The following is a 22,595-nucleotide window of genomic DNA, read 5'->3' as shown; positions in this document are numbered from 1 at the left end:
CACACAAGCAATGGAATTGCCCTGAAAGAAAATAGAGTCGTGTGTACCATCCAATTATCTGTCAGGGGTGAATAATGGCCCCAATAATATATTCACATTGCCGTTGCCGATCAATTTTTAATCAAGCTAAGAAATATGGAGGAAGTGAAGCTAAAATGACCCACCAGGAACTCTCCCATAATGCCTTTACAGAAGAGTCCCTAATTTTTGCACCAATCAAATTATGTATTCCCAAGGCCCCTCGCAGCTCCTCGGTCCCCCTTCCCAGTGCTACGATGGTGCCCTCCATTGTGGCTAGCACAGGTCGGTCTGCTGTTTAATAAGGGCGGGGGTCAGACAGACAGTGACCTTATTACAGTATGTTTACTCATAATAAACAGATTACTGCCTGAACAACATGTTTATAGTTAGAGAAGCAGCGTATCATCTCCCGCTTAGTTTTTACTTCCGAAAAATCTCGTAAACAGGACAGGAGAGAGAGGGATGCTATATAAATGCACAGAAGTGTATGATCTCTGGGGGTGGCGTTGTGTACCACACTTATTAATTATTCAATTGTAATATAAAATCCTGCGCACGTTGTGATTTATGATAGTAATTTTAGAATCCTGCTTTTTTTGGCCACATGTGGGCAGCATAACGACTGTAAAACTGATTTTGACGAAAAAATATTTAACAATGTTGTCAATAACATTTTATTTGCTTTGAACTCACCAAGGTTTGCAGAAAGAAATAATTTTGTATTATAAACATTTGTCATATTTTACATCAGACCAAAGTGGCCCATGCTAATTATTTTTGAATGGTCTGTAATTTAATAGAAAAGATGGATGATGTTATAAATATGCTAACATTTTTCTTTCTTACAAGTTTTACAGCAGATTGATTAATAGAAATTTCCACTTTTCATATGGTATTCTACATCCCATGCAGTTCGACTGTCCCGTTAATCAATCTTTTAATTTAGTAAAATAAAAAAGGTGCACTAGCCCGGATTAATAAATGTACTCTCTCTCTCACTGTAATACTTTTCTCAAAAGACTTTGATTCCCTTGGCAACAACAAAACGAGCTCAGCTGAGTGTTGCTTAGTTGCAGAGAGGTAGTTTATATAGGAATGTACCGTACAAACATGTCAGTCAGGAGAAGAGTACAAAAAAAATTTCCATAGAATTACATATGGCGCAGTGAAGATGAGAGTGGCATTATTAAAAAGTGGAGATTCAAGAACCACAGCAAATTTGGAACGAGATACGAAGCCATTTCTAAAGCTTTGTGACTTTGGTGAATCACAGCTAAAGCCATTACCCATGAATGATTGGTGGGAAACCTTCCCAGGAGCGGTGAGCTCGTCAAAATTATCCAAAGAGCGCATCAATGACTCACTTGATGCGTCAAGTGAGTCATTCTTCTTGCAGAAGAATGCAAGATGCCAAGAACATCTAGGTCTCACTCGCCTCAGTAGAGGTCAGAGTTCATGAGTACCCCATAAAAATGAAAAAAAAAAAAAGAGAGACTAACCGGTAGAAGTTGTGTCCATAGATGAGCTCCAATACACAAACCACAGCTGAGCAGAAATAAAACTAAGATCCATGAAAAAAAAATAAATAAATAAAAAAAATCTTGATGATTCCGCCAAAATGTTTGGTTCTATTCTCTGGACTGACAAGACAAGAGTGGAACTTTTTATAACGTGTCAAGCATTTACATTTTCACACAGGGCCAGGTTGGTTTGGGCAGCTTTTTTCCTTAATCAATAAAATCATCATTTAAAAAGCTATTTTTGTGTCAGATCATCTTTCACTTGATATTGAAATGTGTTTTATAATCTGAAACATAAGTGTAGAAAAAAAAAGTATATTTGATGATGGCATTTGACAAAATCTAATGTCTGTTGCTTGTTTCACAGTTGGTGATTGAATGTAAAACACTTAGAACGATACAATAAACTTTAACTAAATTGAACTATATGTATCTATACAATGAATCCCTATTGAGATCTTCTATGGCTGTAAGATAATCTACTTTGATTGGTGCTTTTGGCCAAACCAAGCCAGTTTTATTCATATTTCCCAAAATCATGTCCTAGTCTAAGTCCTCAATCCTCATATTTTGGATAGAGTTTGTTCAAAGAGAGAGCCATTAACAAAAACCTGTGTAAATGGGAATGATTTAAGGATCCCTTAATTATCACAAATAATTTTTCTTTTTTCCAAATATTTTCCATGTTTAGTTTCTTTCTGAGCTGGTAAAAATAAATAAATGCATTTTTGAGGGGTTTACATATATTTGTGCCTCGTGAACGCTTTTTGACTTGATGTCTAATAAGTCTGGATGTCACTGCTTTAGAGGAATAAAATATTCAACCCAAAATATATGAAATCAATTATGCCAAAATCTTGTTTATTAGTCATCAATCTGAATCAGGTTTGCTTAATAAGCAGTGAAACGTCTAAAACATGCAGCAAAACAAGCAGTGTGGTAAAGTCAGAACACAGTCAGAAAACACTGATCTACACAGCACAACACACAACCTGACTATTCATCCAATAGCTGTTGGATTAACTACTTTCTAAACAAACAATTTCAGTTTCATTGTTCTGTTTGCTATAAAAACTGATCACTATGATTGATTATGATAGCTATTTGTCAGCATATTTGAAGATTATAGAACATGGCAAAAAATGAATTGTTTCTTTAGCATTATTACAGTTATCAAAGCAAAAACCTTTTATTTTCTTGCCAAAATGAAAGGCACATTTTCCGAGGCAAATGTGCCTATCTTTTGTTCTGTATATACAGAAAGTCAAGCATTTAACGAGTACAACCAAAATAAACTCGGTGAATGGTTACATTGAGACTTAGACTTTTATTCCAGCTAACAAGGATTCACTCTTTTGCTTATGACTAGCCATTTGTTAAAACATTTCCCACACACAATTTAAATGTGGATGTCCATAAACAAACACAAACATACACATTTAAATTCAGCTCTGCTCACTTTTTGAGTGAATTCAGAGCCATAAAGTCAACCCCCGGCGCGGCCTAGATGGGTCACGTACCTCTGCGCTGCGCCGGAGCAATCTGCAATGAAAGCTTTCCCATTTGTAATAAACCGCGGCCTCTCCGAAGAGCAATCCTTGGGAGAATCCAGCTCACTCTCTCTACGCCATAACGGCATCTGTAAAACAAATGAGCGGGGAGGTAATTGGAGACAAACAAAAATTACATTTCCAATAAAGGTTTCTGTCTGGTTGGGCTCCCAGAAGCCCCCAACCCCACTCAACTATTTAACAGCCTTAATATACCCTCTCATCAGCTTTCCTGTTGAGAAGTCGCTCGAGAGGAGTTATCTGAGCACAAACAGAGCTCATCTAATGTGAACAGGTTAATGTTCTAGTGGTTGAAGGATCTTGGGCAATTAAAAGTGGAAAAGGTGGTCTGGATTTGAAGGAACAGTAAGACTTTGGTTGAACTATGCTGCACTGCAGTGGTAGTTTTGGAAATATTTGGGCTTCATCACGCAGTGTACGTGCTATCAAAAGATTCTAAAGACCGTTTTAAAATGTCAACTCCTCAATAAATGTGTCTTTCCCTCAAAACTCCAATAACTGTCACCCCTAAAACACATCTAAGTCATGACAGTAAAGGAGGAAATTAGTAAACCTCTGTTTTGCTGCGACTGCGTTGGTTCTAAGTAGGGCTAGACAAATAAATCAATAACAATATATATTGCAATAGATACATTTGATCAATATCAATAGTTAATACCGCTGATACAATATTCAATACATAGAATATTCACTGAACTCCAATCCAGAACCACACAGCATTCTGGGAGATGTACACAACCTCTTGAAGCTAGCTAAGCAAGGTGGGTGGCATATTCCAACTCACTCACTTGTTACCTAGCAACAACAGGTTAAGTAACTTACACAGCAGCAGTTTCAGGTTTCNTTGGTGATTGAATGTAAAACACTTAGAACGATACAATAAACTTGAACTAAATTGAACTATATGTATCTACACAATGAATCCCTATTGAGATCTTCTATGGCTGTAAGATAATCTACTTTGATTGGTGCTTTTGGCCAAACCAAGCCAGTTTTATTCATATTTCCCAAAATCATGTCCTAGTCTAAGTCCTCAATCCTCATATTTTGGATAGAGTTTGTTCAAAGAGAGAGCCATTAACAAAAACCTGTGTAAATGGGAATGATTTAAGGATCCCTTAATTATCACAAATAATTTTTCTTTTTTCCAAATATTTTCCATGTTTAGTTTCTTTCTGAGCTGGTAAAAATAAATAAATGCATTTTTGAGGGGTTTACATATATTTGTGCCTCGTGAACGCTTTTTGACTTGATGTCTAATAAGTCTGGATGTCACTGCTTTAGAGGAATAAAATATTCAACCCAAAAAAATATGAAATCAATTATGCCAAAATCTTGTTTATTAGTCATCAATCTGAATCAGGTTTGCTTAATAAGCAGTGAAACGTCTAAAACATGAAGCAAAACAAGCAGTGTGGTAAAGTCAGAACACAGTCAGAAAACACTGATCTACACAGCATAAAACACAACCTGACTATTCATCCAATAGCTGTTGGATTAACTACTTTCTAAACAAACAATTTCAGTTTCATTGTTCTGTTTGCTATAAAAACTGATCACTATGATTGATTATGATAGCTATTTGTCAGCATATTTGAAGATTATAGAACATGGCAAAAAATGAATTGTTTCTTTAGCATTATTACAGTTATCAAAGCAAAAACCTTTTATTTTCTTGCCAAAATGAAAGGCACATTTTCCGAGGCAAATGTGCCTATCTTTTGTTCTGTATATACAGAAAGTCAAGCATTTAACGAGTACAACCAAAATAAACTCGGTGAATGGTTACATTGAGACTTAGACTTTTATTCCAGCTAACAAGGATTCACTCTTTTGCTTATGACTAGCCATTTGTTAAAACATTTCCCACACACAATTTAAATGTGGATGTCCATAAACAAACACAAACATACACATTTAAATTCAGCTCTGCTCACTTTTTGAGTGAATTCAGAGCCATAAAGTCAACCCCCGGCGCGGCCTAGATGGGTCACGTACCTCTGCGCTGCGCCGGAGCAATCTGCAATGAAAGCTTTCCCATTTGTAATAAACCGCGGCCTCTCCGAAGAGCAATCCTTGGGAGAATCCAGCTCACTCTCTCTACGCCATAACGGCATCTGTAAAACAAATGAGCGGGGAGGTAATTGGAGACAAACAAAAATTACATTTCCAATAAAGGTTTCTGTCTGGTTGGGCTCCCAGAAGCCCCCAACCCCACTCAACTATTTAACAGCCTTAATATACCCTCTCATCAGCTTTCCTGTTGAGAAGTCGCTCGAGAGGAGTTATCTGAGCACAAACAGAGCTCATCTAATGTGAACAGGTTAATGTTTTAGTGGTTGAAGGATCTTGGGCAATTAAAAGTGGAAAAGGTGGTCTGGATTTGAAAGAATAGTAAGACTTTGGTTGAACTATGCTGCACTGCAGTGGTAGTTTTGGAAATATTTGGGCTTCATCACGCAGTGTACGTGCTATCAAAAGATTCTAAAGACCGTTTTAAAATGTCAACTCCTCAATAAATGTGTCTTTCCCTCAAAACTCCAATAACTGTCACCCCTAAAACACATCTAAGTCATGACAGTTAAGGAGGAAATTAGTAAACCTCTGTTTTGCTGCGACTGCGTTGGTTCTAAGTAGGGCTAGACAAATAAATCAATAACAATATATATTGCAATAGATACATTTGATCAATATCAATAGTTAATACCGCTGATACAATATTCAATACATAGAATATTCACTGAACTCCAATCCAGAACCACACAGCATTCTGGGAGATGTACACAACCTCTTGAAGCTAGCTAAGCAAGGTGGGTGGCATATTCCAACTCACTCACTTGTTACCTAGCAACAACAGGTTAAGTAACTTACACAGCAGCAGTTTCAGGTTTCGCCACCTCTTAAAAATAAATATCAACATGGAGTGAAAACTGTGGATAAGACAATTAAGGTTATTCCAGAATTTCAGATGTCTAAAACGAAAAAACTAAATCAAAACTTAAATTAAGTGATGGTGGGATGGATAAGGACTGACGGTTTGGCACTTCCTTTGTAATAATTTGAGTAGTTTTCTGGTCTCTTGGGGTAAAGAAAGAGAGTCAAAACGCAAAACTCGATATGTCTGGTTCACATGGCAAGATTTTATGCCAAATTTTTCATTCCAACAATCTTAGACATATCCATAAAATATAACAAAACAGGAATCTCTAAGAACGAGCGCTATTAAGATAAAACGTAAGGAGCTTGTCAAGTGTTTATATTTCAAAACAGAACCGCATAAAGTGCATCTTACATCCCATACCGGACTCTGTTTGGACCATAGGTTTGGACCGTTCCTCTTTCCCTCTCTGGTTTTGCGCCGCCATCTTTCTTCCTAGCTGCGCTTAAGGACGACCAGCGGCGCCCTCTGCTGGATGGCGGCCAAACTACAACAATAAAAGAAGGTCTCAGCGGACATTATAAGTTAATCGATTGGAACTCATTTTAATCTAATAAACCATTAATCGACAATTAATCCTAAGTATTAAGTATTAATTGTTTTCATCCCTAATCCGACATTTTTTTTTACTTAAACAGACATTTCTTCATTGTCACAATTCGTAACACACATATACCCCCCCCCCACACACACACACACACACACATACACAGAGCCACAAAGTAAGAATTCCACCGAGAGTAGCAGCAGCCATCTCCTCCCTGCAGCAGTAAGATCAAATCAGCCTGTTTATCTGATGGTGAACCTAACATTAGGGCAAACTAAAGGTCTCCCCTTAGCTTCCTCTTATCTAACCCAGAGAAAAGTGAACTATGTGGCCCCTCACTGGGGGGAAGCTGATTACAGCCTAAGGGCCCAAAAGGCAGCGGGTCCACAGCTCCATTCATCCCATTATGAGGCTGTGAGCCGAGGGGGCCGAGGTGGCTATTAACTGCAGGTTGTGGATCAGACCCATGGATACTCTGGTCTCTAATACCTCCGAGTTGAATGAGATAGGCTGTAATGTGAGCTCAGATTCACAGCCAGTGGGTCATACGACCTCAACAGTGACCAAACGTTTGTGGTTAACGAGAGGTCACAACAGTTTAAGTTTGTTTGGTGAAGTTTACCGAAATGATTGGATGCAGTTCCTGTGATAAATAAGGACAAGTCGATAAAAAGTTTTAATTTCAGTTCGATGCCTGGGTGTGTTTGAATGTCAAAGTAAAACAACTTGCAGCATGACCAACACGACAAAAGCTTTAGATAAGACAATCAATCTCCGATAGAAGTTTGCCAAGTCTGACTTGTTTGCTTTATTTTATTCTAAATCATCACCATAATAATAATAATAAATCAAAATAAGCTCCACCATTCCAAAAGCATGTGTCAGAGCCCTTTTTAAAATAGGACAGAGGTTAATTATTTGGAGTTCCCCTTTTTGTGTCATCTTTTTATGCTTTTTTTCTCCTCTATATTTATGTGTTTTAAATCAAATTTGTTCTTTATTCCATTATTGTAATTCAGATATTATTTACTATTCCTCCATGGACTTTCATATATGCTTGTTTCATCAAATCAGAAATCAATATTATGCTTCTTTTTTAAATTTGTTAAAAAAAAATAAAAATAAAAAAAGAAAGAAAAATCTACCTGTTTGCGTAAACTAATTGTGTATTTTCCAACCACCTCTAATGTAATTGTGCACAGTCACCACTTTTGCTTTTAATGAAAGGATTTTCAGACCCTGTTTTATCTTGCAGCTTTTTCTTATAAAAATCAAACCAAACAGTTGAATTTTGGCTGCGAGATCAGCTCTGCAACTTTCATCTAATTAGCTCACCATGAAGTAATAGCAAAATAGAATCCATCTGGCCATGAAATGCCTTATCAGTTCACCGGACGAGTTGCTTTAAAGCTTGGCTTTACGGTTATGTGTCAAAAGCCCTGAATTAAACCTGATTGTCTTCAGCTTAGTTCATATCTTGACTGCTTTGTTCCACAAATTACAGAAATTCTGTCAACAATTACCAAAGCACCAATGGATATTAGAGTTTGCCTCCTCCACACACATGCCAGAGTTTATCTCAGCGGTTACCTCAGCCTCTATTATGTTGTTTAAATGCATTTGTGAGAGAGACATGGAATAGAGAACAGAGTGAGGGAGCGCAAGAGGGTTTGTGCAAGTGTTGGAGAGAAGAGCTAATAGTTTGAGGGCATTCCTGTCAGTGTGGCTGGTCCTTTGTGACTTCCTTGGCTCTTTAATGCTTAGCAAGCTTGATGTGTCGACTCCGAGGAGACAAAGATGGAAAAGACCCTGAGATGTTTAACTGGCTAATTCCTGCATGTTCTTCCTCTCGCAGTCGTTCTGCTGTGCCGGAAGAACCAGGGAATCCAGGATTTTGCAAAAAGAAAACAAACACCTCCTTTTCCTTCAACATCAAAAGCTAAGTGAAAGATTTGTAAGCGTGTGTTCCGAAGACAAGCGGAGGCAAATCCGCAGGAGTCTTCTTTCTAATAAACAAAAGCTCGCTCGAAACTTTGCTCAAAGCTCTTGGTTTCTCCAATTAGGCCCTCCCCCGAGTCTGGCAAGTCATGGCTTTGTTCGCTTCAACACTAAGAAAAATTAGAAAGCTTCTGAAACTGTTGCCTTCCAACCGAACTAAGAAGGGAGGGGGGAAAAAAGAAGCAAATGATGTTTTGCGCACAAACGCACACCGCATTTGGAAATGATATCGGCAGTTCAGCAAATTATGATTCGTCACCAACTTCTTGGCCTCTCCATCTTGAGGAACAGCCTACCTTCCCTTTTTTAGAAAAAAGAACCGTGACCCACATTATTTAGTACGCGCAGTGATATGATGCACGCTAATTGCAAAGTGGGACATATTGGCCACATGTCTGCGTTTCCATGTGTGCGTACCCCCACAGGCCGTCTCCCCTCCCTCTTCCGTCTCCCCTGATGTGTTTTTCATGTTAACACTTTGCAGTGCCTTAGGTACATTGTGCGGCTTCCCGCCATACACAGCCCTACTGAGCCCATTTGGAATGTTTTTATGCGAAAACATCATTTTTATTTTTCAATTAAAATTTTATACCTTTGTGTTTTTTTTCCGTCTTCTTCTTTTTCCATTTCTGTTTTTAAGGGTTGCTATTTTTCGTCAGATGGTAACTATGGTGTTCTCGTCTTTGGTCTCCTTGTTTTAAAGAAATTGACTGGTTGGATCTCAGGCTGAATCCTTGTTAAGGTTCATAAAGAGGCTTAAAAAGGGAAACGATCTCTAAAGATGGCAGATTTGATCAAACTATGACAACTAAATGCACCTTTCAGAGAAATGATGTGGCTGGAAAATGTATCGTCAGCTGCTTCTGGTGAATGACCACAGCCTATAGAACCAAGGTTAATCAATCGAGTCGTCTTTGCATAGCAAACATGCTAATAGTTATAAATTTAGCAAAAACAACAATGATGTACCAGCAGGTCTTACTTGTTCCTTTATTGAAGCTTTTTAAAGAGACAATATTATTATTTTCATGTTCAAAGCAGAATTAAATAGTGTAAGGGATACAAAAGAAGAGTGTAGTACTGCTGCAGATTATAGCAAAAATCCCAACTTAATTACAACAATAAAATACAACAAAAGCGTCAAGAACTCATTTGGGAATCAAAGGCGTCCATGCCAGAAATAACATCTCCTCACTTCTTTTCATTTCAAGATCTAAAAATCTTTTCTGTTTACAAGAACAGAAAGACGTTTGAAGACGTTAGACCGCCAGCCAAAAAGTCATGCCAAATCACGTCTGACACTCCAAATCTTGAGAAATTGATCCTGGAGTATAGTCATTGATTGCTTTAGGTTTGAACGCACACCTAGGTCGGTCGAGGAGGGAACGGGATAGAAGTGAGACGTGCACCTGGCTCAGTTCTTTTGTCAAGGGAATCGATGGCCTCCTACTGTGGGGGTATATCAGTCAGGACACAAGAGGAGCACAGCATGAGTTTACATATGTTATGGGTTTGTATACTGCATCACATTATTTCTGCTAATCTGATGAGGGTATTAATTTCCTGCTTAATCTTAACTTTTATTACATGCATGTTTCCGATTGACTGTTTTGGTGAGGGATGTACGTCATGAGTTGTCTAGGTGCGGTCAGATCATAATATGAAGGATCCGTCGTCCTCAGATCTCAAGCAGAAGACACGTGGCTGTTCAAGATGGCAGAGAGACAGCAGGAGCATTTTACAAACTTTGTGGCTTCAGATTCTTGTTCTGTGAATTGTTTTTAGATTATTGATTACTTATTAAGTATCATCTGGAACCGCAACCAATTCAGAATGTCCTAGAACCGGCACCAAGCTTCTCCTCAGGATGTGAGATATGGGGTCGTGTTGCTACCAGTCAGTGAAGGTAGGGGGCGCATGCCATCTGCTCACAGGGTGGCATTTTTTAACCTTTTTAGGCTGCGCAGACTGATCTTAAACCCTGATGTAAGAAACTCTGCTAACATTTGGGAGAAATAAATGAAGCAGCAGAAAGCGAACATTTATACATTTTTATTGGTTTGGATTCCCCCCCCCGTCATGTATCATTTACGTCCGCTGGCGTGCAGCACTTTGTTGATTTAATGGAAAGGAGTGGACATTTTTTACATGTAAACATGTTCCACCTTATTAAAACTACACAGAAAATGAACTGTTTGCTGAAGAAAGGCAGGTTTTTCTGCATTATCCAAAACATAAACTCTGACTCGTACGAGGAACGAAGAGCAGCGGAACCAAGGCGAGCCGGGCCGAGGGTAAACTGAAGGCGCCGACGGAGCCAACGAAGGCCACAAAAAGACCGGCGCTGAAGGGCCCAGGACAAGTGTTGCCGTGTCCCCCCCACCCCTCCGTCCCCCTGAAACCACCAAGGCCACCGGGTAATGAATAAATAAACAGCCCCTCAAACCATCTCGCCTCTTCCTCTTCCTGCTTTCCTCATTTGGCAGCCCTCACACACACACACACACACACATGCATATGCATACTCTCAGAAACTGGCACATGTTCATAAACAATCCACACAAACCCAGGATTGCCTTACTGCCTATATACTTACAAACAGACTGGTTTTGTGCAGAAGTTTGTTCCGCAGATCTGGATTCAAAAGGATATTACCGATTTTGTTTAATTCCGAAAAGTGTAAGTTTCATATACCTGCATGTATTTACCCACTGACTCTATGGAAAGATTTTTCTTTTTGCCAGAACCAACCTATTCCCAGGATTTACTCTGTGAGTAAATTTGAGCAACTAAATTTGACAATGCGAGAGCTTGAGGGAACACGAGATAAAGCTCTGTAAGCTGCACGAATACGATGCCTCACCTCCACACCGCCTGCTCTAATGGGGCCAAGGAAAATATTTTCAATTATTCAACTTTTCAGCCCCTGAGAAGACGCAGTCGAGAAAGTCTTTTCACGTCGTTCTTGTTGGGACAACGCTAAAACACCAACACCACATGCTGAAATGTCGGTATTTTGGTTTTGTTTTCAAAAAGATGAACTTTTCAGCATCACATTGTTGCTTCAAAGAAAACCAAAAACTAGGAGAATGAGAGAAGGTGTTAAATGGCCAAAAGGTGATGAAAGTTTCCACCTTAAAACTGGGGAATTAAAAGTAGTATAGTGTTTCTTACAAATATATTCACACCACGAACATTTTTTTCATATTGTTGCACATTAGAACCACACACTTTATTGTATTTTGTTGAAATTTTGTGCGGGTTATGTCTTTTGGATGTGTATCCTACCAGCTTCAAACATCTAGAAACCTGAATAAATATCATAGACATCATTAATAAATAATATTACAGTAGCAGCAGCTTTTTGTTTTATTTGTTGTGAAAGCAATTAAATCCTGGTTTGCATTTTTTGTTTGTTTGTTTTAAATAGGCCACAAAATTAGCTCTGAGTGCCTTAAACTGGATACCAAGTTTAATGTCAATATCTAAAGCATCGTGCAAAAAAGTCATATAAACATTTTGTTAAAAAAAAAGAAGATTTCTTTCACAGGTTTTTGACAGTTTTCCATATTTTAGTGAAACTGTTGCCACATTTTTTTTAGAGGAGTAGAGTGCTGCTGCTGCCCCTCTGTCTCTGCTGCCCTTGGTGGTGAGCCACATTATCTAAATCAAAACCTGCACAGTAAACGACATTAAAAGCTGACTAATATAATCTGCTTATTAAATTAGTTTTAAGCAAGGCGATTGCTTTCTAGGTAATGTCATTAATAGTTCAAGTAATGTTAAAACTTTTGCACCATGACCAAAATTAAGTTTTTTAATACTCTCTTAACAAAATGTTTATTTTAACTTCTGTTCCTTTCTTATAAAATAAAACTGAGATCTTTATAGATACTTTTAAACAGAGAGATTCTAAAATAAAAGTTTATATGTGTAAAAAGTAACTATGAAATAAATCTTCAAGAACATGGAAATACAAAAGTGTATTATTAAAGAAACCTTGTTGAGCATGAATAAATTGTACCTGAGCAAATGTTTGTCAAAAACAACCAAGAAATGTTATAGTTCTAAATGAGATCAATATCTATAACATAAAAACAAAGCTTTATGTGCAGTTTTAGGGTGCCATTATGTTCCCAAAATACAAATCAGGTGGTAAAGTTTCCTTTAGCACCTTCGAACTTCCAACACTTCAGGACCATCATATCCACTCAGCATGTCAGGTATTCCAAACATCAACCACATTTCACATACATATATGAATCCACTCACATGAATCTGTAAACGTTTCTATTTCCTTTAAATATTAACCTTTTTAGTCCCTCTACTTATCAAGGGAGTTCTTCCATGTTTCGATTAAACTCACCACAACCGTTTGGCAGGATAGAGACACTTTTCTGCATCCATAAACCTGGTTGTGTCTTATAAACACGAGCTATTACTACAAATTACTGTGTTTTGCTTTGATTTTAGAGATTTTGGGTGAATTTCAGAGAAAGTTTGGAGTTAGCTGAAATATAGACCTCACTTTGCCTGGAACTTGGATAAAAAAAAAAAAGTATACTTTACTGAAATGATCAAATGCATTACTAGAAATGCACAACTGTAATAGCCAAAGTCTGCTGTGGCACCTACTATTTGCAGCTACGTTAATTCGCAAACGTTTACGCAGCATTGTGTTTACAGATTGTTCTATTTGCAGAATTGGGATACTGGGATCTGCAGCCTCAACAAACCCTGACTTAGTTTCTGTTGCACCCGTCTGTCCTCACTTGAAGGCCCAGTTTCCCCTCATCTTAAACCACAACACCACATCATTAAATGGAGATTTGTTTTCCTGACCTATTAGGTGGAGTGGCATGACTGATGTAATGCTAAATCAGCTCAAAGCGACAGAAGAGTCAGAAAGAAAGCAGTGAACCAGAATGGATCAGTGGACACCACCTAAAACCAGCAGCGGCATAAAATAGCAAAAAAAAGAAATAATCTTTGTCAGTTTTGTAGATCACACACACTGACCTGTGAATCAGTCCCCACGTTTGTCTGAAGTGGACATATATTCACAGAGAGACTAGTTTTTTGGGATGTAGTTTGCTCCTTACAAGCCAAACGTTTTGTCAACAAGTAATGTAAGCTGTGAGGTTAGACCTTCATGGATCAGATTTGTGTACGTCACAAAGACACTTGACCATATTTGGATTGTTCAAACTTGGACGGCACCTTAGCACCGCAGACATAACGTTCTTCAAACAACTCCTGGATCATTCGTGATTGTGGGCAGGGTGTATTATCCTGCTGAAATAGGTGCAAAACATGAATTATGGCCTACAAGACACATAAGCAGATATGACATGGACTTAAAGCTGCGGTACGTAACATTTATTTTGTTTTATTTTATTTTTTTCCATATTTGGTAAAACTGTCACCACGTCATGTCGGCACAATCAGTGAAAAAAATCTAACTCCTCCCAGGGCTATTAGTTGTTCCAAAATAGTACAGTTTAAGTACATCAATCAAAGTATGCTAAAGTATGTTAAAATTTAGTATACGAAAGCAGACTCTTTTTTTTTTTTACTTGGGTGTGCTTCATTGATGAAGCACAGTTACTTATGCTTCTTTAATCTTCTTGTTTCTAACAAATCAATTTTGAGGATGCAATGTTTTCTTGCTGCCCACCTACAAACAGGTGCAACAACAAAGAAAAACAATCTGTGGTATTCTCTTCACCTGGAAGTGGTCATAATGTTATGCCTGATCGACGTTCACATTGGTGATTTTTATTTTTTCTATCTTAAAGAGCAACTTTCATTCTTTTATAACTGAACGCAGCTGAAGTGCATGACTGAATGCTCCTTTGTTTGAGCCGGATTGATCCTGATGATTAGCACATGTTCAGCTTCACATTCTGAACCCAAGAAGCTTCACTGCTAATTCTCTAGCAGATGCCCCAAACCTCTCAGCTCATGTGACTAATGCAGAGACCTGATAAAGTGAACAGGGATGTGTTCAGACAGTTGTTTGTGTTGGTTTTCTTCAACAACAGCTTTTGGTTTAGCTATTAATATCTGTTTATCTTATAAGCTGTGTGACCAAAGCAGGTGAAAAGATTAAAAACCCTTCAGGACACAACAAAACAATGCGTAGCAAACAATCAAACAGTACTCTAATTGTTTATCGGAAGTTAACTTATCGCTGCCCAGACACAGACCTTACGTGAGCGGTTACTAAGAACCAGCAACATCTCAGCTGGGCAGTCAGTTGTGTGGTAGAGTCGGTTCGACTGGCACATATGGACAGCATGAGTGAAGCTCCACAACTCTTGTTGGCTCTAGAGCTAGCATGAAGCTACCTTCTCCTTCTGGGAAATGGCAGCAGCAGTCAGTTTGGCGATGATGATTTTGGGGAATCTGTAACTCAAAGATTCCTTCTGCAGACTTACGACCAAACCAGGGACAAAATGTGGAAATGTTTGTTGTGTAAACATACGTTTGAAGGAGGTTGTGAGCTTTCTTTATTTCTTTAATATCAGTCATCAGGCTGGTTGATAACAAACTTGCAGAGCATCTTCAATAGATAAATAGATTGTCTTTTCACCCTTTGTTTTCAGTCGTTAACTTTCAGTTTTGTACACCGTTTTGTTAGGCATTATCATTAATTGACACTGACATATTGATTTTGTATTTTGGGGTATAACGTATATAACAAATTTAGAGTTGTAGAACAAACCTTTTTTCATTATCAGAATCAGAAACTTAAAGAGTTTCCTTTGCTCTGACTTGAGACTTCCTGAATTGTTTTTTTTCACCAGAGGTCTCCCACAGCAGTTAATTTATTTTCCCTGGACAGAAGAACATATTTACTTTCTTACTTTCCATGTAGCAACATGTTTTCTACACCAAGCAGAAAATCACCCGGTAACCTTGACCAGTATGCTCTTTATACGTTTCCATGCAGCTCATTCTGTTGTGTCATCAACTTGCACAACATTAGATCGTCCCCTGCACACAGCACTTAAACACTGTATTTTCAGTGTTTTGTTTTTTTTCACTTTTACAGCTGTGGGAGACTTTAAAAACCCATTCATCAGGAATTCTTGTAATTTACACAACATAAAGTTGTGTAAATGACGAGCCAAAGAACAATCCCTCTTTTATCATCCATTCTAATCCTCTCAGATTGGAGGACTTGCCCAGAACAAGCAGAGGTTCATCTGTTGGAGCAGCAGCATCAGAGTCACTTCCTTAAAAAAAATGCTCACATAGCATGAAGAACGTAATGGACAACCCTGAGCGTCCTCTATACGAGTCTGTGATATAACAGGAGTGTCTTCAGTCAGAGGTTTCCTCAGAACTGCTGCAATACCAACTGCTACAGGAGATACTGGCATCACCGTAATGGACTCTTTGAAGAAACTTATATAGTTCAAATGACAACTAGGCCTGTCACGTTAACAAATTTTGCTGGACGATAAATTGTCCCAGAGGTTATTGCGATAAACAGTGTCTTGTTGTTTTGAGGCTGTTTTTAAATAATGCAATGGCATTATAGTGCAAGGACGCATGATCAAAGATCAATAAAGTTTCGATTCTAATGAACATTGAAGACATTTTAGGTATCCAAAATATATAAACAAAACAGCAGAAGAAACAAATGAAATGAGTCATGAAGTCTCTGTAAACAAACAGGCCCTTCAAAAGAAGCAGTCGTCCAGTTTTTGGTAGAAAGAAAGAGAAAAGAGAAAAACAATGGAAATAGTCAAGCTTGTTTTGATTTAGCATGCGATGAATCAGTTTATTGTGTATTACAGCAGGTCTTAATTGTGACACTGAATATTCTGTTGGGATCAATTTTGAGTTGAACTCAATAACATTTAAACCAAGTTGAACTGAAACACAACACAGTGATGGATGAAAACCTCTTAGAGAACGAAATTCTCCACTGCAGCAGAGGTTCAACTTCTATAGCAGGACAACAGCTTTAATACACAGCCAGAGCAACAACGGACAGCATAAGTATGTGTTAGAACTGCCTAGTCAAAGCCCAGGTCTACATCAAATTGAAAAAATTGACTTGAAAATTACATTATACAGATGCTCTCTATCCAGTCTAATTGAGCTTGAACTACTTTGATGGCACTACTTCGTAACATCCCAAAGCTGGTCGAAAAATACCCCAAAATACTTTCAGCTGTAAAACGTGACTCTACAAAGACGGTGGGGATGGGGAGAAAGCAAAGAAACACCCATTTTATATGTAAAACAAAATGTAAATTGCAAAAGAATAATAATTGTGCATTTCTTTCTTTGTGTTAACTGATCACATTAAGTCCCAATCAAACACATGGAAGCTTGTAGAAGTGTCTTGAAAGAAATCTGAAAATTTCATGGGATATAAATACTTTTCTGAGGTAATGCATCAAAGCTGCAAAGAAGTACTTCTGGAACATTCAGGAAACATTCATTATTCTAAAAGAAAATATTAATATGTAAGTGTTGGAAGTTTGTTTAGTCGATTAGAAATCGTTCTCATTTCAGCTGAACCAAGTTTGGGATATTGGTGTGTGTGTGTGTGTGTGTGTGTGTGTGTGTGTGTGTGTGTGTGTGTGTGTGTGTGTGTGTGCGTGTGTGTGTGTGTGTGTGTGTGTGTATGAGTGGGGATATTGAAGATGCTTCATTGCAGCTATTAGTTCCTATTTTACTGTGAAAGAAATCAGACAAACAGTTCCCAAAGTCATAAAGAGAAAAAAAGATCACGAAAAATGAACGCCCTAATAATGGTCCCACTTTTATCATCTGTTTTAATCCCTACAATAAATTCTGACCCCGAGCAACTTTAATCGAACTCAGCAATTAAACCGATTCAGACGCTGATTGCTTATAGCAACGCGCCAGACACGGCTATTCTCAGAAAGAAAAGTTCAAGCAGCCCAAACCCGCACTCCGAGGTTTGCTACAAAGCGCAAAACAATTAAGAAGAAAAATAACACCCAACACTTCGGTGATAAGATTGGACTTCACAAACCGAGCCTGCGTTGGCACTTTTGACACTTCTTTCCGCATTAATACACAAGAGTTAAACAATCCGGGTCAAACCTCAACAGAACGTCCTGGATTCTTGAATTAAAAGCTTGATTCGGTTTAACCTTGAGGACGGCTTCTGCATATATGCGTGCGTCTTTGTTCCGACACTTTGTACGGATGCAAATGAGTGTCTGGCTGTTTACCCCGGACGCAGACAGAGAGAAAGAGTGTGTGAGGGTGTGTACGTCTGTGATATCATGGTGTGCTTGCTCTGCTCTCCATGCTGCTCTGCTCCCACAGGGCCCCTGGGACCCATCTGCCTCCCCGTTATTAATTCATCAGGCTTAACCATGCAGCACTTTATGACTCTGTTTGGGCCGACGAACTATCACACACCCATATCTCTCTCTCTCTTTCTCTCTCTCTCTCTCTCTCGTTCTCTCTGGCTCTTCCACAGTGTATCGAAAAACAATATCTGTCACTTTGGCCGAAACTTGAAATGTCTTCTGTGTTGTCTTTGCTACTTCTTCCTTCTAATTATGATGGAGGTGAAGCGAATATTTTTGCATGAATACTGTCCTTGGTGAAATGATTCAGTTGTTTTTTGTTTTTTTTTTTAATTCCAAGCAGAAGCAAATTTATTTAAAGAATCAAGAACTTCTGCAGAGGCCGTCAACCTTTGGGCAGCCACCAAGTTGACTGACTTTACTTCGCACTCCATCTGTGCTGCTAATTTCCACCATGGAAAGAAGAAAAAAAAAACATTTTGCCGATTTTGCGGCCGCGTTTGGAACAAACCCTTTTATAGGGTGAAACCTAAACTTTCCTCCATGAAAGATAATCTAAGAATCAATCAATGCCCTTTATGTGAATCCACCCCGATTGCCGTGCCTAAATCCATCGCTGTCAAGAACAGAGAGAAAAGATCTGAGATTGCTGCACATCAAAAGAGTTTATCTAGATAGCATTATGCGACTGTAAATAGCTGCAGCAAAGACAAAAGATATTGCTCAGAGATTCAGCAAAGGAGAGCAAACGGACAGTTCTTTCTTAGAATTCAGTTTTTCTAAGCCACTTCCCAAAGTCACATACTCCCACTTCGATTTGCACAACTAATGTGCATATTAGTTTTATCCAATAAACCTTTTCTTTTTTTTTTCCTCAGAAGAGACGAGAAGCGCTCATTTCATAGATTACAAGGTTAGATAAAAGTGATTCTTCCCTTCTTCCTCGTCCTTCAGGGGCCAACATGAACCTTTAGGACATCCAGGGGGAATGTTTGTTGGGTCAACATTGGCTGAATACTGAGGTTCTACTGCCCCCTAATGGACATTAGGTGAAAAAGGTGCAGCTTTGAGCCAACAAGTTGACAACGTCTGTGAAGCTGTAAAATTACATATATAGGTAATCTGACAAAAATATATATCAAATCAGTTCAGATTATTTGTAAAAATGAAGGAACACGTGATTTATAGCTTCAAATGTCCAACTTTAATTTAAAAAATAACTTTTTAAATCAGAGTTTGATGGTCAAAAACACAATTCTTTAACCTGCTTGTATGTTACAGAGGGCTAAAAGTGCCATGACTTGATAAATACATAAACACTGAAATGACTACCACAATTTGACATTAATGAATAATATCAATATACTAATTTTTAACCTGTTAATATTTAAATTCTACAACTTTAGATGAGTTTCCATGTCATCCATCAGGGGATGAGTTTGTACTGACCATGCATCTGCTCATATTTGTCATTCTGGTCCCCACTTTGACAGTCTAAGATTTGAATTAATTTTCTCTGTTCTACCATTTAGTGTAGCATAAGCCCACATTGGATTATGACCCCTAATAAACATTATCTTCCAAAATGTCCCTTAAAATTACACTTGCCTTGGTAAGAGATATCAGATCAGATCACATGTAACACAAGGGTCAACCATCCCAAACAAGGATCAGACCAGAAAAAGAGAGTAGCACAATACGCTGGGAAATACAGTACAATGAAATGCAATTATTTCTGAGATCTGATCATTTTTTGACTTTTTATTGTTGTGGTAAAATTGTCTGTGATGTCCCACCCTTTGTTTTCAGAGAAGTAATCCTGCCTCTCTGTCTCTCTCACCAGCAGCCTGTGTTACTGTTCTTCAGTCTACAGTAGAAATTATTTTCTTCTAAGAGAGTAACAAGAGTCTCTTATCCTAACTTGTTACCTGAAAGGCCGTGATCAAACGCACCAGTTGAATAACATAAAATAAAAAATATCAAAGAAAAACTTTAGGGAGATAGTTCACTGTTCTATGCTTACAAGTGAAGTTTTCTTGTAAAGCACATTTCAGCAACAAGGCTGAAACTGTTCCTATGGTGTAGCACATAAAAAATATAATACAATAACCAATTATGAAACAAGCCATAAACATTAGATTTAGTCAAATGCCACACTAAAAATCATCAAGTAAATCAAATTGATCAAATATGTTGATCAATGTTCCAGTTATGAATCAAAGGCAACTCTAAACACGATTGGTTTTAGCTCTGATTTAAAGAAACTCAGTGTTTCAGCAGTTTTCTGGAAGTTTGTTCCAGATTATCGGACCGCAAACATTCTTCTCCATGTTTGATATTTTTATAATCCCTGCTCCTCAAACTTCATCAACATTTGGTGTCAGAAATGGGACAGTTCAGATGGGCAATCACCCCAACGCCGCCTTCGAGAGGAGAATCTGTCTCTGCTGTGTGTTGCCATCGATACTACAGTCACCAGTCGGACTGGGGCATCCTCTGCTTCATAATTGAATTTGCTAATAAAGTGTACACCATCTCCCTGTTTTTCACTGGCATCTTGAGAAAGCCTTGAGGTCTGGAACATCAGAAGAAACAGACTTCTAAACAACAAAAAAGGTCTAGGATATGTAACAAATTACCAGCTTTACAATTGTTCTGGGAAAACCATTCACTCTCTCAGCTTTGCTGGTGTTTAAATGCTCTTTGAAGGGAAGATTTTTTCTTCTATCATTATTCAAACAAAAGGGAAATATGGAGAAAAGTCCTTCGAATGTCTTTCTGATTCAGGCGGCAATTTTGGGAATTGATCTTCAAATGGTTCTGTGTTGTCTACCTTGCTTTCCCACCAATTATAATTTGCTTTTAATTTCTCTAGAAGTATGTTGCACCTTGGTTTACCATTTCCCGGGACCAATAATCACTCGTGGAAATACGGCCACCTTCTAACATTTAAGCCTCGGAGGGGATTAAAAGGACTGACAATGTTTGAAAATGGCCTGACAATGTGATTACACGTACTGTATGACAGTCAGACAGTTGTCACTTCAAAGATGAGGACAAATGGGAACGATCCACGGACATACCTGAAGGATGGCGAGAGGAATCGTTGAGGCTGCTGGCTCTCTGTGGAGCAGGGGAGTGGCAACAGCTGACAAAGAAATTGAAACGGTGATGTGACAAGCTTTGCACGGACGTACAACTGGAGACGAGAGAAACCTGGGAGGAAAGACAGAGGAAAGACGTTTGCTTGCTGAAATGAGCAATTAACAAAGTTGGACATTTCCACTATCGTTTTGCACAAAGGAGATTCAAAAACCTCAGTGAGGGTTACTAAGCTAAATCATTTATTTTAAACAAAAATCTTTAGCTTTTAGTAACAATATAAAGAAAGTGTTTGCATTTATCTTGTCGATTGTGATACCAGGTTTTTGCACAGTTGGCACGGAGGTAAAATAATGTTATTCCAGGTAATTGTTAGTAATGTAAAAGTCAGGCATATTTGGCTTTTATATCTAAATCTAAACATTACAAATCTGTGTTTTAACTATTAATTCTTTGATTAAAAATAGAGATTCCTTTTGATGTTTGACATCCGTTTTAAGTGAGACACCTCAGACTGAAGCAGCAGCAAAAAAAAACACACACACACAAAAAAAAATAACAAGTGGAGAATGTCTGAAACTTACTAAAAACTCCGGTTCTTCGAGGAAATAAAAAAAATATATACTGGAAAAACCTCCAACATCTTTTTAGTTTCTTGGTTAAACTGTTGCCATCACTCCACTTCCTGCCCCGAAAGCCAACCTTTCTCTGCGCCTGTTCCCCCAGGGAGCTTTTTCTTGGCAAACAGGGCTGTTTATTTTAGTAAAAGCCTCTCGCTTTGGCTGGTTTGTCTAATTAAAATGTTGCAAAAGCATTGGGGAGCAGGCATTTTATTTAACGGCTAATTGTGCTGACACCGAGGGACCGGGATATTTTATGCATACACTTTTTGAGAGATCTCAAGGAAATAACTCAGTTGAGTTTATGCACACACACGCACACACAAACACATGCACATACACACACACACACACGCACACGCACATGAACACATACACAGGAGATCAGTTTCTTGTTCACCGGTGAGATGAATTTTAAACAGTCAGGAGTATCAAGTTAATCAGTGGGAATTCTGTGGGGGAATATCAAGTTGCCTTTTAACACGGCAGGATGCATGTATGATTAATGCACGGCTCCCTATTGGACTCAACAGAATAATTGTCTTGTTTACCAACAGGTGTTTTTAATCTAGACACAGGAATTAACAATCCTTGTCTGGAGAGGCGTTCAGGGGTTGCCACGTTCGGGACGTGACGGCTCGTCGTTTGTCACAGAGGCAGCTTGAGAAACCGAACTGAGTGCGAAAGTACGAGTTGGACAAGATGTTTTTACTGTTGTTTCAAAGTTCTAATCATTAAAAGGATTCTTCTTTTTTATTTCTTTTTTTTTTGTCTCACAAATGGTCAGCAAAAGGTCAAAAAAATGTGTTCTTTTGTGTTTGGGTTTGAAGAGAAAGGCCTATTTCCAGAGTGATTTCTATTTACAGAACTTCCAGAATATCAAAAGAGTAATTTTTCAAAAGTATTTTTCAATTTTTCTGACTCAAATTTAGAAGTCTACTTACATTAATATTATTATAATCTGGACACT

General features: G+C 38.3%; 1 long non-coding RNA gene across 1 annotated transcript; it reads right to left on the bottom strand.

The window, feature by feature from the left end:
• Nucleotides 1-4,458: 4,458 nt before the first annotated feature.
• On the bottom strand, nucleotides 4,459-21,787 carry LOC103137368 (uncharacterized). The gene is made up of 4 exons (XR_476124.2): nucleotides 21,590-21,787; nucleotides 20,987-21,119; nucleotides 6,414-6,537; nucleotides 4,459-5,229 (listed from the first exon to the last, which is right to left on the bottom strand). It is a non-coding gene; the product is annotated as an uncharacterized LOC103137368 (long non-coding RNA).
• Nucleotides 21,788-22,595: the final 808 nt, after the last annotated feature.

This window comes from Poecilia formosa, unplaced genomic scaffold (assembly GCF_000485575.1).
Source record: "Poecilia formosa unplaced genomic scaffold, Poecilia_formosa-5.1.2 Scaffold40, whole genome shotgun sequence".
NCBI lineage: Eukaryota > Metazoa > Chordata > Actinopteri > Cyprinodontiformes > Poeciliidae > Poecilia > Poecilia formosa.
Note: the sequence above shows the minus strand (reverse complement) of the source record. Positions and strands in the feature narration are given on the sequence as shown.